This window comes from Asterias amurensis, chromosome 18, assembly GCF_032118995.1.
Source record: "Asterias amurensis chromosome 18, ASM3211899v1".
Classification (NCBI taxonomy): Eukaryota; Metazoa; Echinodermata; class Asteroidea; order Forcipulatida; family Asteriidae; genus Asterias; species Asterias amurensis.
Genome location: NC_092665.1, coordinates 5,951,698 through 5,965,228, shown reverse-complemented (window position 1 = coordinate 5,965,228; position 13,531 = coordinate 5,951,698). Strand labels below are relative to the sequence as shown.

General features: G+C 38.7%; 1 pseudogene; it reads left to right on the top strand.

Annotated features, from left to right (window-relative positions):
- The first annotated feature begins 3,644 nt into the window (after positions 1-3,644).
- The window catches only part of LOC139950948 (alkaline phosphatase, tissue-nonspecific isozyme-like), a 110,087-nt pseudogene continuing 100,200 nt past the window's right edge, over positions 3,645-13,531 (top strand).

Sequence of the window (13,531 nt, the reverse complement as noted above, 5' to 3'; positions counted from 1 at the left end):
CAAAAGACCATCGACATCTTATTCTAGGTACATATCTTGTATAATGTTCAATCTGAAATAGTTTACCTAATTAAGGTATATAAAATAATGCAATGGTCACGTCAAACAATGCACTGCCATACCTTTTTGACCATAGTTATCTTTAAACAATATGTTTTAAACGAGCAGAAAGTCAAGCGCGGTTAATCAATCCAGTGGAAACGAACTTATTCAAACTGTTAAACAATGCATTGCACTGATAACCAGTGTATTAATGCCTTGTCCAAAACCACCTGCAAGTAGTGCGAGAAAAAAAAACTTCAGGCAAAGGAGATTCAACTGGGTGCAATGTTTGTGTTCAATCATAGTACCACCACAGTTTAGTACGATGGCAGAGCTTTAGAAGAGAAGAGACCTAACCACTGCATGAGAATATCAGCTGTATCGAGTGGTGTCCCTTTGGGAGCAAAAACTGCAACCACATTGCAATAGGCTAACATTCAACCCACTACTTGTATCTGGAAACGAAAGCTTGAGTCCGGCAGTAGAATGAGAAACACTTACCTTGATGATGTGTTTTTGTAGTCCAAACCTTCTCAGTTCCTCTCTTCTGATGCAAAGTTGTGATGAACACTGCTGCTGGTGCAGCGCGTTTAAGTACTGCTGCATTTCCATGGAAGTGCTCATCAGTCTACTTCGGGTTTGATTGACAATCGATGAGCAGCCAATCATAGATACGTGTTAAAGTCAGTGATTGATTGCAGTGACTTACTCTACCATTGGCTTGGACGAGGCTGTACGCTGCAATTGTGGATCAATACCGTGTTAAAGTCACTGATTTATGACAGTGACTTACTCTATCATTTGTTTGAATGAGACTGTATGTTGAATGGATACCAATGGTGTAAAACTCTACACTACATTGTGTATGTGGTAAAGTCACTGATTGAAAGCAGTGCCTTACTCTATCACTGGTTTGGATGAGGCCGTATGTTACCAAAGGAGATCAATTTGCACACGCTTTAATGGTATGGTGTTTTTACATGTATATCCGCCCTACTGGGTTGCACTGTGTGATTGCTTCCTGAAGTTCCTGGTCAGTTTCCTTCTATTTCCGCTCAAATGATGTATTTCCCTGATGATTGTGAGTTAAAGTGCAAGTTAATTATCAATAAAGAACTGTGTACGCAATATATATGTTCAGATGGATCTTTTTCGTGCTTCCACTCTTTTGAGGTATATGTTTACTAAAACTAACTCAGTGTGTTTTTTTCCGAAATCGAAATGCAATGACAATGTATTTATAGTAGAGTGCGCCACCAACAGAGCAACATTAAAGGCACTGGACACCATAGGTAATTACTCAACAGAATTGCTAGCATAAAGACTTACTTGGTAATGAGCAATGGAGAGATGTTAATAGTATAAAACATTGTGAGAAACGGCTCTCTCTGAAGAAACCTAGTTTTCGAGAAAGAAGTATTTTCTCGAGTTGTTAAGGTCTCAAACTGAAGGCATCTGAAAGCACACAACTTGTGCGACGGGGGTGATTTTCCCATTATTCTCTCGCAGTTTCGACGACCAATTGAGCTCAAAATAATGTTCACGGGTTTGTTAATTTAAGAATATGTTGAGATACACCAAGTGGAAAGACTCACTAGTGGTTGAAAGTTAGTGTGTCCTGCCTTTGCCCTTAAAGGGTATTTTAAAACTGATTTTCAATTGTATTCTTTGTTTTCTCAGAGTCTACTACCACCGAAACCCACAAATGCTTTTGGGAAACAAGAATATTCAATGGAGCAAAAACAATCAATACAAACCACAAAAATCAAAAACAATCAAATGAACTTTTGGATGAGATTAAAGTCATTTCGATTGTTTTAAAAAACACGTATGGCAGGTTCCGCCTTGGGCCGGTGTTTCATGGAAATCTGTCCCCGAAAATTTCTGTCCCCATCTTGGACCTTTATCTTTGACATAAAGGACTCGTTCATATATTGAAAATCTCAAAATTGTCAAAATGTGCTTAAAGGCAGTGTACACTATTGGTTAATTACTCAAATTAGCATAAAACCTTACTTGGTAACGAGTAATGGGGAGCTGTTGGCAGTATGAAAGACTTTGAGAAACGCCTCCATCTGAAGAGACGTAGTTTTCGAGAAAGAAGTAATTTTTCACGAATTTGATTTCGAGACCTCAGAATTAGATTTTGAGGGTCTCGAAATCAAGCATCTGAAAGCACACAACTTCGTGTTACAAGGGTGTTTTTTTCTTTCATTATTATCTCGCAACTTCGACGACCAATTGAGCTCTAATTTTCACAGGTTTGTTATTTTATGCATAGTTGAGATACGGCAAGAGTGAACACTGGTCTTTGACAATATTACAAAAGGTGTTTACACACATTTGCCCCCAGCTACATTCAGAGTACAGACAAGTTGCAAATGCATAATATGAGAGATTTATACAAACTTTGATCAGCATTTATTTAACACAAGTCCATTCCAATTGTTTTGGGCCTATTCATGTAAACCGAACATGGCTATGCTATATTAGTAAGAATAAATTGTGCTAAGTCATAGTCTTGAACATTCGTTTCAAACTGGCGGGGTTGTGGTCGTAGATGAAGGACCCGGCGTGCGCCTTCGGCTTAGTCTTTTGTTTACAGCCAAACTAACGCGGGGCCCAGTGGGAACGGGGCCTAAGATACTGTTGATTTTAGACAGACGCTTAAGACCTCGTACCACTCCCCTTTTCCATTGTTTTACTTATTGTTATGAACAAACAAATATTTGTAAATGCAGGAGAAGGTTGTTGAATAAATAAATAGCATTGAAGAAGTTGAGGGCCCAGTAATTTAATAAATACTCCATGCGTGTAAATGAGAGGCCTACAATTTATTAAGAACGTTTACATTGAGGATCAACTATTTCGAATAGTGCTAAAAAAAAACGCCAAGATATTTTGATTCGGTTATCACAATTTACAGTCCATCATTACGGAATCATCAAAACGTGTATGTAATTAGATTGTATGCACATTCAATCGTTACGGATTTGTAACGCTGATACGCCATCCGCTATTTACGCGGGGAGGGGTGGGGTAGGGATGGGAGGGGAGGCGTTGGTGAATCCATTATGACGAATCAAGCCGTTATCACAGATTTAAACATCGTTTTTTTTCTGGAGGGCTTTCGTAATTATTAGTTTTTCGAGGTGATTTTTGTTTAAACAAATCTTATTACAACTCCTCATACAATTATGCTGAAAAACCGTTACAGCAAAACAAAGTATAAAATTTACCGACATAGTTTACCACTTTAGTAAAATGCAGAGTTAACCTTGGCACAATACTTTAAAGGAGTCCCATTTTTTGTAAAACTTCACAGTAGATTAATTGGTATTAAAAAATACAGATGTGAAGTTGATGATATAGTACAAGTACCGATATAGATAATGGCCATTTGAAATATGAAATTAAAGTTCAAGAACCGATAATTTATTTCCAAGGTTCAAAAGCCAAAGAATGAATGACATGATAAGTTATTGCTGTTCTACAGTTATGAAGTCTGTAATTCAAACTGACTATGACCTCAGTCGGATACAAACAGTGACGATCGGTATACACTGTTTCATTACCTCTGATTTTGTTACTTTGATTTCAACATGTTGGATTTAAGATGGTTAACTTGGATCTATATGCTGGCTGCAGGAGGCAATGTGCTACCACAAAGCAAGTAGGCATATATTGGTTCTCGCTTGAGTAGAGCCCCATTTGACTTTTCAACGGATCAAAGTTGAATATGATAATGTATGTAGACTTAGTGATCACATTGTTTCACTCGAGATCTGGTTGTACGAGAGCTCTGTTGTTTTGCTTGTTGTTATCACGTGAATATAACCCGAGTTTTTGACGCAATGTGCCCTGTTCCATTGTCTTTTATTGATAGTTTAACGACGAACGAACACAACAAATGTTACAGCCGATTATTTTTTATCGAAAAACACAGAAGATGATGGTCGAGAAAGAACACACCTTAATCTCATAACAAAATACCCGGTATATGTATTTCGGTATTGCAATAAATATGCATGTATCACCGTCTTAATATAACAATAAGGTTTAGAACTATAGGCAATTAGATATCTGTATAGTGATCAAAAGGTCATTAATGGAAATGAATACCCCCATAATCAACGAATGGATGTTTTATTTAGTAAATGAAAGTATTTTTTTTTTTTTCCAATAATTATTTTTTAAGAGCACTCTAGGTAAATGTATTATATTTACTAGGAGCTTTAAAGCCATTATACACTTTCGGTAAACAGTATTGTCCAAGTCCCACACTTCGTGTATCACAACTTATATATAACACAACAAACCTGTGAAAATTTAGGCTCAATCGGTCTTCGGAGTCGGGAGAAAACAACGGGAAAACCCACTCTGGTTTCCGCACGTTTCGCCGTGTCATGACATGTGTTTAAAATCAATCCGTAATTCTCGCTGACGAGAATTTATATTGTTTTACCGTTTTCTCAAAATGTAAAGCATTTCATGGACTAATATTTCAAGAGAAGTCTTTCACTATTACCTTCTGTAAACCCTGTAAATTGTTTGTAAATCTGTGAACTTTTTTTGTTCTGTACCGAAAGGGTCCAATGGCTTTAAAATATGCAAAAGCTAAATCACGAAACCCAAGCAAATTGCACTAATTATCTTCGAGTTCTAAGAAGACGACACTATCTGAGTGTCTTCGAGTAATGTTGGTACTTTATAAAATCGTTGTAGGTGCGAAATACCGGAATGAACTGGCTTACGACAGTTTGCAGAAAGCTATAACCAGAGAGCAAACACTCAACACGAATAAAGCTAAGAACGTGTTGTTTTTCGTCGGAGATGGGATGGGTATAACAACAGTGACGGGATCACGGGGAAGAAACAGACCTCGAATGGGATAAATTCCTTAGTTCAGCTTTGTCAAAGGTAAAAGTTGTGATGTCTCAAACCTTACACACATAAAAAAACTACTGGAGATTTTCATCGTTTAAAAAGCATCCCCACTTAATGCAGGCTTGGTTCAGGTTTCAGGTTTAGGTTTATTTCCATACCATTTGTTCATGTACAATGTAAGGGAAAACCAGGTAGACTTTTGGGACGCTTGGTGGCAGCATACTTACCAGGTAAAATCCATTGTACTCGATCATGCGCGCACGCTCAGAACTAAGTACTGGACATTTACATGGTAAGTCTGCTGCCACCTAGCGTCCCAAAGTCTCCCATTATAGAACTTATAACAGTATGGGGAGGTCGCAGACAGGTAGACTGGACCCCTGTATTAATACGCAAGGATAAATACAGGTCCCAGCTTCACAGATCCAGTGATTACATTGGATACAACAATGACATTGGATAAACGGCACCCAATACGCCCAAACAGTTCACTGCTCTCAAGTCCGCAATAGAGTTTGACTGCGTATCTCTATGTGAAATGACTGAGGTCAAAGGTGAATCTACACGCCGGTTTTGGAAGCTGGGGCCTTATTCATGAAGCCTTCTTAGGCCTTAGTAAGCATTTACGTGTTACTAGTTCGTTCTTAGCGAGTTGCGTCATATTCACGAAGCACTCGTAACTTCAATCGAGTGCGTAAGTCCTTACTAGTGCTACGTGGGGTGTTTTCGACTTCGTAGCGTTTTCTTAAACCCTTTTCCAACATTCCTGTCCAATATTTTCGGGCGAATTGCGCTTTATGTCAATTACAACAACTTTTAATATGTTCTACAATCTTTGCCACATTTTCTCAAACTTTCTCAAAAATTTTGAGAATTTACTAACCTATTTTTTGCTCACATTTTAGTAAATTTTTCGTGATTTTGTTATTTTATTTCGTTATTTAGTTTATAGTAATAATAATAGTGGGCATGTATAATGCGCGGGTATTCGTCTCAATATGCTCATGGCGCAGTGACACAATAAACGGGAAAAAAGTTATGAAGTCCTCATTAGATGAGGCTTAAGGGAAGTTTTGAACAAAGCTAGGAGAAAGTTTAACGTGATCCGGCAAGTCGTTCCATAATGAAGGAGCAGCAGAAGTAGTTGATCTTTTACCCCATGATGTTTTGGCCAGGGGTTTCCTTAAAAGATGTTTGTTATTAGATCGCGTATAGACTGGCGGTTGGAAGTATGGGGTTGGAGTCCTTCTGAGAGATATGCTGATAAAGTGGCTTTTGATATGAGCGATAGACATACACAAGGATCTTGAAGATGATTCTATCCTTAATGGGTAGCCAATGTAGATCTCGTAGGATAGGTGTGATGTGACTCTAGTGTTGGACCGGGTTACAATTCTGACGGCAATATTTTGAAAGCGAGACAAGCGGTAAATTGATTATTATGCAGTCCATAGAGGAGATAGTTTCCCATGTCAAGTCGGGAGGTTACAAAGGTGCGAACGAGTTGCTTTGTAGTATTTGCTTCATTTACTTTATTTACTTCGTCTATTTGTTTATTTTATATTTTTAGTTTAGGGGTAACAAACTACATATTGTACTCTCATTGCATGTTTGCGTCGTGTGAAAGCTTGCGAAATCTCTGAATGTCATCCCATTTGTGATGAACCACTTTGGTAGTTCTGAGGACTTTTCCAACACAGTTGATTCTCCACGATTTACCCAGGTGTCGGTCTTTCTCTTTAGCGTTACAACATCTGAAATTTTGTTGTTAAGCATCTACCAATTCAATGCAACAAGGTCATCTAACTTCACTATCTCAGCAGGCGAGAAACTTCGCCTTCCAATACCCCTTTGCCTCCTCCTCGCGTTGAACGGTCTTCCTCCTTTCTTTAGTCTGGCTCTCCATGTTAGCAGGGTGACAAATATCTTCTAAATGACTGTAGCCAGTCCAGTCACTGTATAAATACTAGTTCTGGACAATGAGATCACGCTCCAGTGAATTACATAACAAATCCATGACTGTTCAGCTCAAGCGCGTTCCCGCTTCAGAAGGCGTTACGAGAGGTTTAGTAATAAACGAGGTAGTAAAGCGGTAAGAAGGCTTCATGAATAACACGTAAGGGCTTACTAAAGTCTTACTAATACTTAGAGCCACGTAAGTGACCGATTTACGAGGGCTTCATGAATAAGGCCCCTGCAGCTTCCTAGAATACCCTTCCTGCTATTCATTGCTGTATGCCGACCAAAAAATAATGAACTCGAATGTACCACCAACTTTTGGTGCGGTCATTTTTATACTAGTATTAAGTACTGTTATATACCGCGCAGTATAGTATCTATGCGGTTCGTGAATTCAGAGCGGGCCGGTGCTTGCGTAAAGAGCCTTGGACAAGACTACATGAGCCCTTTGTGTCATTGCTGCTGTTTCGCAAGAGCTTGTCGTTAGGCCCTACCTCTTACTTATGTGGCTAAGAAAATCATTGACAATCTGAAACCTCGTTTTATGGAGTATTTACATTGTCTCTTTGATGCCATTGTTCAGTCACGGGTTGTATGTATTTTCATTGTTGATAGCTAAACCACGCAGGTTGGCATAGACGACCGAATAATAGCAAAACATCAACCGACCTACTAGATTTTTATCACCAAAGTAGACATTGCTGCAAACTTGTAATTAAAAAGAATACATCCCAATTGGTTGCAAACGAACATTCTTAAAAACTAGGGCCAACGTTTGTTATCTGTGGTGTGGCCGTCTTGATTATACTCCATTCAAACTCATTGTAACAAAACTGAGGCTGGACGAAATAATAGTCTGGTGCCATGTTTGCGCAATGAATGTTAGCATTCATTACTGTTATGGAAACAGGGAACATGACCGAGATGGTGACAGCGTGATTATAAACCTTTATCACGGTGTGGCCATCTTGACTTTATTCTCCATTGTAACCAAACTGAGGCTGGTGCCATGTTTGCACAATGAATGTTAGCATTCATTACTGTTATGGAAACAAGGAACATGACCGAGATGGTGACAGCGTGATTATAAACCTTTATCACGGTGTGGCCATCTTGACTTTATACCCCATTGTAACCAAACTGAGGCTGGTGCCATGTTTGCGCAAAGAATATTATAATTCATTACAGTTATGGAAACAGGGAACATGACCAAGATGGTGACAGCGTGAACATTCTTCACGAACAAGACACACTACCAGATTTTTCATCTAATTTCAATTATTTAAATACAAACAATTTATATCAAACTATCTTGATTTGAAACACGAAGGTGGCCGAATTGACCATGCGCATCATGACGGGTTAGCCTACCACGCCCTGCATGATACCATTGCAATGGATAAGGCTGTAGCCAAGGCGATGTCAATGACCAATGAAATGTAGACTTTATTTATTGTAACTGCCGACCATAGCCATGTACTCTCTACAGGAGGAGCAGCTGTTCGTGGTAGTCCAATACTCGGCAGAGGAGGTAAGTTTCATCCACAAATATAACTTTAAAGGCAGTGGACACTATGACTTCTAACATGCTTAAGCTCAATGAAAATAAAACCGAGTTCATTGTGCTTGGTACTCCCTAAAACCTTAAGAAACTGCCGAAAATATCTTTGCATATGGGTGATACATCGATTGACCCTACTGATTCTGTCGGCAACATAGGAATAAAATTTGATTCGCATATGACAATGAGCAAGCAAGTTTCTAGCCTCTGCCAATCAATACATTTTCAATTACGTAACTTAAGGAGAATCAAACGGTACCTGGATAAGGATACTCTCAATCATGTTGTCAGAGCTTTAGTCCTCTCTCGTATTGACTATGGCAGTCTCCTTTTATTTGGTGCAACGTCATATGAATTGGACAGAGTTCAAAGACTACAAAATAGTGCAGGTCGTTTAGTATGTTCCACACCCTTGAGAGAACATATTATTACCCCATCACTTAGGGAACTTCATTGGCTACCAATTAGAGAACGAATCCATTTTAAGATTGCTCTTCTCGTTTTTATGCTTTAACCAAACTACACCTCATTATTACCACTTAACTGTCACATTACACTCCTCCACGATTTCTTAAGTCCACACTTGACATCACTCGCTTGAATGTTCCCCGAGCAAACAAAGTTTTAGGTCAGAAGGCTTTCAGTGTGGCTGGGCCCATGATTTGGAACAATCTCCCAACTGCCATTAGGGAATCTAATACTCTGTCTGCTTTTCGTAAAGTCCTTAAGACTCACCTTTTTCCAAGTTAATTTCTTTCTAGTGCGCTATGATCTTGATGGAATAGCGCCTTATAAATATTAATTGTTATGTTATGTTATTGGTATTGGTAATTTTACTCAAAATAATTATTAGCACAAAACCTTACTTGGTAACGAGTAATGGAGAGCTGTTGCTAGTGTAAAACATTGTGAGAAACGGCTCCCTCTGAAGTAACGTAGTTTTCGAGAAAGAAGTAATTTATCACGAATTTGATTTCGAAACCACAGACTTAGAGTTTGATGTATCGAAACTAAGCATCTAAAAGCACACAACTTCCTGTGACAAGGGTGTTTTTTCTTTCATTATTATCTCGCAACTTCGACGTTTGATATTTTATTGTCTGTGACAATTACCAATAGTGCCAGTGTCTTTGAACAATTAAAAGCTATATCTTTCAAAATATAATTTGTATGCAAAAGAGTATACAATTAATTAAAAGAGAGACTGTCTCTAACTATTATTACTTATTTACTACCCTTTTTTCAAAGGGCTATATCTCTCGATAAATCCAATTGTTTGTAGACTGCAGCTTTATTATGTTTTGAAACAAAAAGTAAACTCCGTTAAGTTACACGAGTGCAGACTGAATTCTGACCAGTAAGTAATGTTAACAAGTTGTGCAAGCTTCTCAGTTTTCTATAAGTGAGTGGTGATTCATCGTCAAACCATTCATATTTAAATTATAATTACAACAAAATGGTTTTGCATAAACGTCAAGGTCTGATGAATGACGGTTTGCCATTTACAACACTCTCATATGCAAACGGCCCTGGAGGAATTGAGGAGTTAAACAGCTTCAAAAGTACTGGTTCGAGACGGAATCTGACGGATACCAACACAGGTAAAGCTCCAATTGATTACTTTGAGTATTGGTTTATACCACTCAGGTACACCACTCAGTAAAATTAAATCCGAGTATATGCAGACTTTTTGAAATATTTTAAATCTTAAACATATAACTTGGCAAAGTTACAGGGAAGTTTTTGCAAACACGGTTTTGCCAAGGGAAAGTGCCCCTTTGCCATTTCATAGAGTTAGTCATTAACTTGTGTAAACAATTATTTTACTTGTATTGTGATAAACATTGTTTTATTATTTGTTTGTGCAGAGGCTGCCGATTTTCACCATCCAGCGCTTGTCCCAATTGATTCAGAGACTCATGGTGGAGAAGACGTCACTATTTACGCCAATGGACCAATGTCGCATCTTTTTCACGGGGTCCATGAACAGCACTACATTGCCCACGTGGTCAGATATGCTTCCGGGTTAAACTGCCACAATAGACTGTGCAAGTCTCGCACGTAGCGAAAACGAGAACTTAATTCGAAAAAAGGTATATTTTTGTACAAAACCAAATTGTATTGAAATTGTTATTTGTTAAAAAATTCTTAAAGATTATTATTTTTAACGTACTTTTTGTAGAATTATTATTTTAATTCGTGTACATAATAATTGTTTTGTTTAAATTAACGTTAAAATTATACATTTATCGGGACGAGGATCGCTGTTCGACATCGACCTGAATGGTTTTTCCAATAAACCCCGTTTGCGAATCACGTCCAATTGGTGCGATCATCACATAGGTTCAGCGATAATGGGAACGTCAATTGGGTAATATTCTTAATTGTTTAGAGTAAACCGGAAACTGGAGGTCAAGTTTTTTTCTTTAGTTTTCTTCGTTAATTTGTTAAATTGATTTTACTTTTCTGTTTTTAATCACTTATTTTTACAGTCCCAAGAACATATTCACTTTTTAGAGTCATAACTTATGTTAAACTAAAATTATTGACAGAACAAAATCTCCCCAACGTAAAACTCCATTAGGTTGGGACCACAATGGTCCCGGAAGTTCAATTTATCGCGAGACTTGCACAGTCTATGGGGCGCCCTCTAATGGACCAAATTCCATGTTGGCTTTACTATTGTTTTCTTTCGTACGGAAGTTTATAGGTTGAAAAAGAAATTCAATGAATGTATTTTGTCGAGTTTGCAAAGACAGCCAAGATTATAGTTTAATCGTGTTTGCAAACAGTAAAACAAACAACCCAGAACATGACATCTTTAGCCCGTTTCACACGAGCTTTCTAAACCATGGTCGTTGGGAACGAAATCGCATTCCCGTTATATAATCACAAATTTGCGTCGTGTGAAATGAATCCGAGTGATGAAATCGCCAGGGACCCGCGTAATAAACAACCGGGATCAAGACCTCCTCCAAAAAATCGCAACCCTGTTTAGAATCGCCGAGTCACTCGTGTGAAACGACACACAGTAGATTACAAAGGTCCTCGGTGATCGCACAACGATCATGCATGCACAAACCATGGGGTTTCTTTACGCACAGGGGTTTCTTTTAAGCAGTACACGTCATTACCTGATGGAGAAAGTTCGTATATTCCACATCCAACAAAATGGTGTCGGCAGCACAAATTGAAAATTAGTTTATTTTATGCTTTCCTCAAAGTCAAAGTTTGTTTCTATGACCAAGAAGCTTCCGATCAAGAAAGCCTTGAATCTGGCCTTTCCGCTTGCAATTTCAAATAAAATGCTTTCGGATACATTCATCTTTGGAGTCGGGACGCTGAGAAATCGTTTATTTGTTATCATTTTGTCAATTTCTTTGATATCCAAACGGCTTGACGTTGCAAAACATGTAACGACTACCCAGTGTCATTTTGATTGCATCAAAAACGGGAAAGAAAATCTGTAAACACACGTGTGCAGATAGACTTGACAGTCAGTCCTTTTGATGTTCAACGAAAGCATACACATCGCGCGCACTGCACATACAAAACACAAGTAGGACTTTTCCTTACTCTATTACAGGAGGTAGTAAGAATTTGGTTGTGATCAATCGCTGTACAATTGAAGTACATGTATTTCGCCGCAAATTCTCCACACATGCATACTCTGCCGACGTCAACATCTAGCAAGGGTTGAATCCGATCGAGAAACACTCTGAGCGTCTTTTAACGCACGCAAAAAATAGTGGTGTGGACGCAAACCCTCTCGCTTATCTCTCGTTTTTTAATTTAAATTTACACTGAATGAACTCGGAGAACACATTATTTTAAGGTGAAAAATCCGGAAGATTCTTATGCCTGGAAAACACATTGCTGCGCCAAAAAATGATCGATGGTAACCTAAAGCAAACACGTGACATTGCACGGGACACTGACAGAGCACCAGCGAACTGATAAACAACCCACAGTGCGATCTCGCATAAACAAGGGACGTCGGGAACGCAATGTGCGTGGTCGTGTGAATGTTGGTCATGAAATCGCAAACAACCTTTGTGACAGACGACTGGCGCCCACAACAAGGGACGTTGGTCTTCGGCTCTCGTGTGAAAAGGGCTAAATTTAACTGTTTTTTTACAACCGCTTAAATCAGACCGACTTTTTTCAGCAATATAACTTTTGAACCATATAGATAAAAACAAAATAATAAAAACCCGCCAGGCCTAAATGAGAAACATGCTGGATACATTTTAGTTTAATGTTTGATGAAAACAAATCACGAAAACAAATTACTTGGACATTTATGAACCTGCGATCTTTATATTAACGTAGCCCTGGTGTTTCCTTGCCTTGTCCATATACTTGTTCGCCGTGGTAGCCAGAAACCAGTCACCCGCTCTGTGAAAATGAGTAAAATTTCGCGCAATGCATTAGCGTGCAAGGGACGGTTACATGTGGAAGGGGTCATTGTTGAGAGATTCTTTTTTTGTAACAATATTTTTTGTTCCCCTTCTAGGATCTATATTTTCATGGTCAATATTCAGATAACTTAATTTTAGTCATGAAGCTATAAAAAAAACATGATTTTGTTAAGTAAACGTACTTTTGTTTCATTTGTGCCCCTTTTATTTCTACATAGCGCGAAGTATTGCTGATTTGTATTCCTCGCAGTTTTGTCGTTCGGTACACCCCTACGTACATTATGGTATAATCGGACACCTTTGACCCTCGCCTTTCCTAATATTAGAGGAGATTAAAGCCATGGGTAAAACTAAGGCTGCACAATTGTTAGACCAACAGAGGGCGTTATTTATAATACTCGGATGTTATTGTGGGCTTAGTAATAATAATAATAATAAGACTAGTAATGCGCACATATCCACCCTGCTGGGTGTTCAAGGCGCAGTGTGTGTGTTCGCCCCCCCCCCCCCCAGTTTGTAAATATTATTTCAAATGTGACGTCAAGATCACATGGGGCTCCCCAGGGTAATCAACCATTTCCCTCCATTAGACCGTGTAAGTCTCACGATGATAAGGTCACCACTGAGCTTCCGGGCACCACAGAGCCATCAGCTGAGGAGA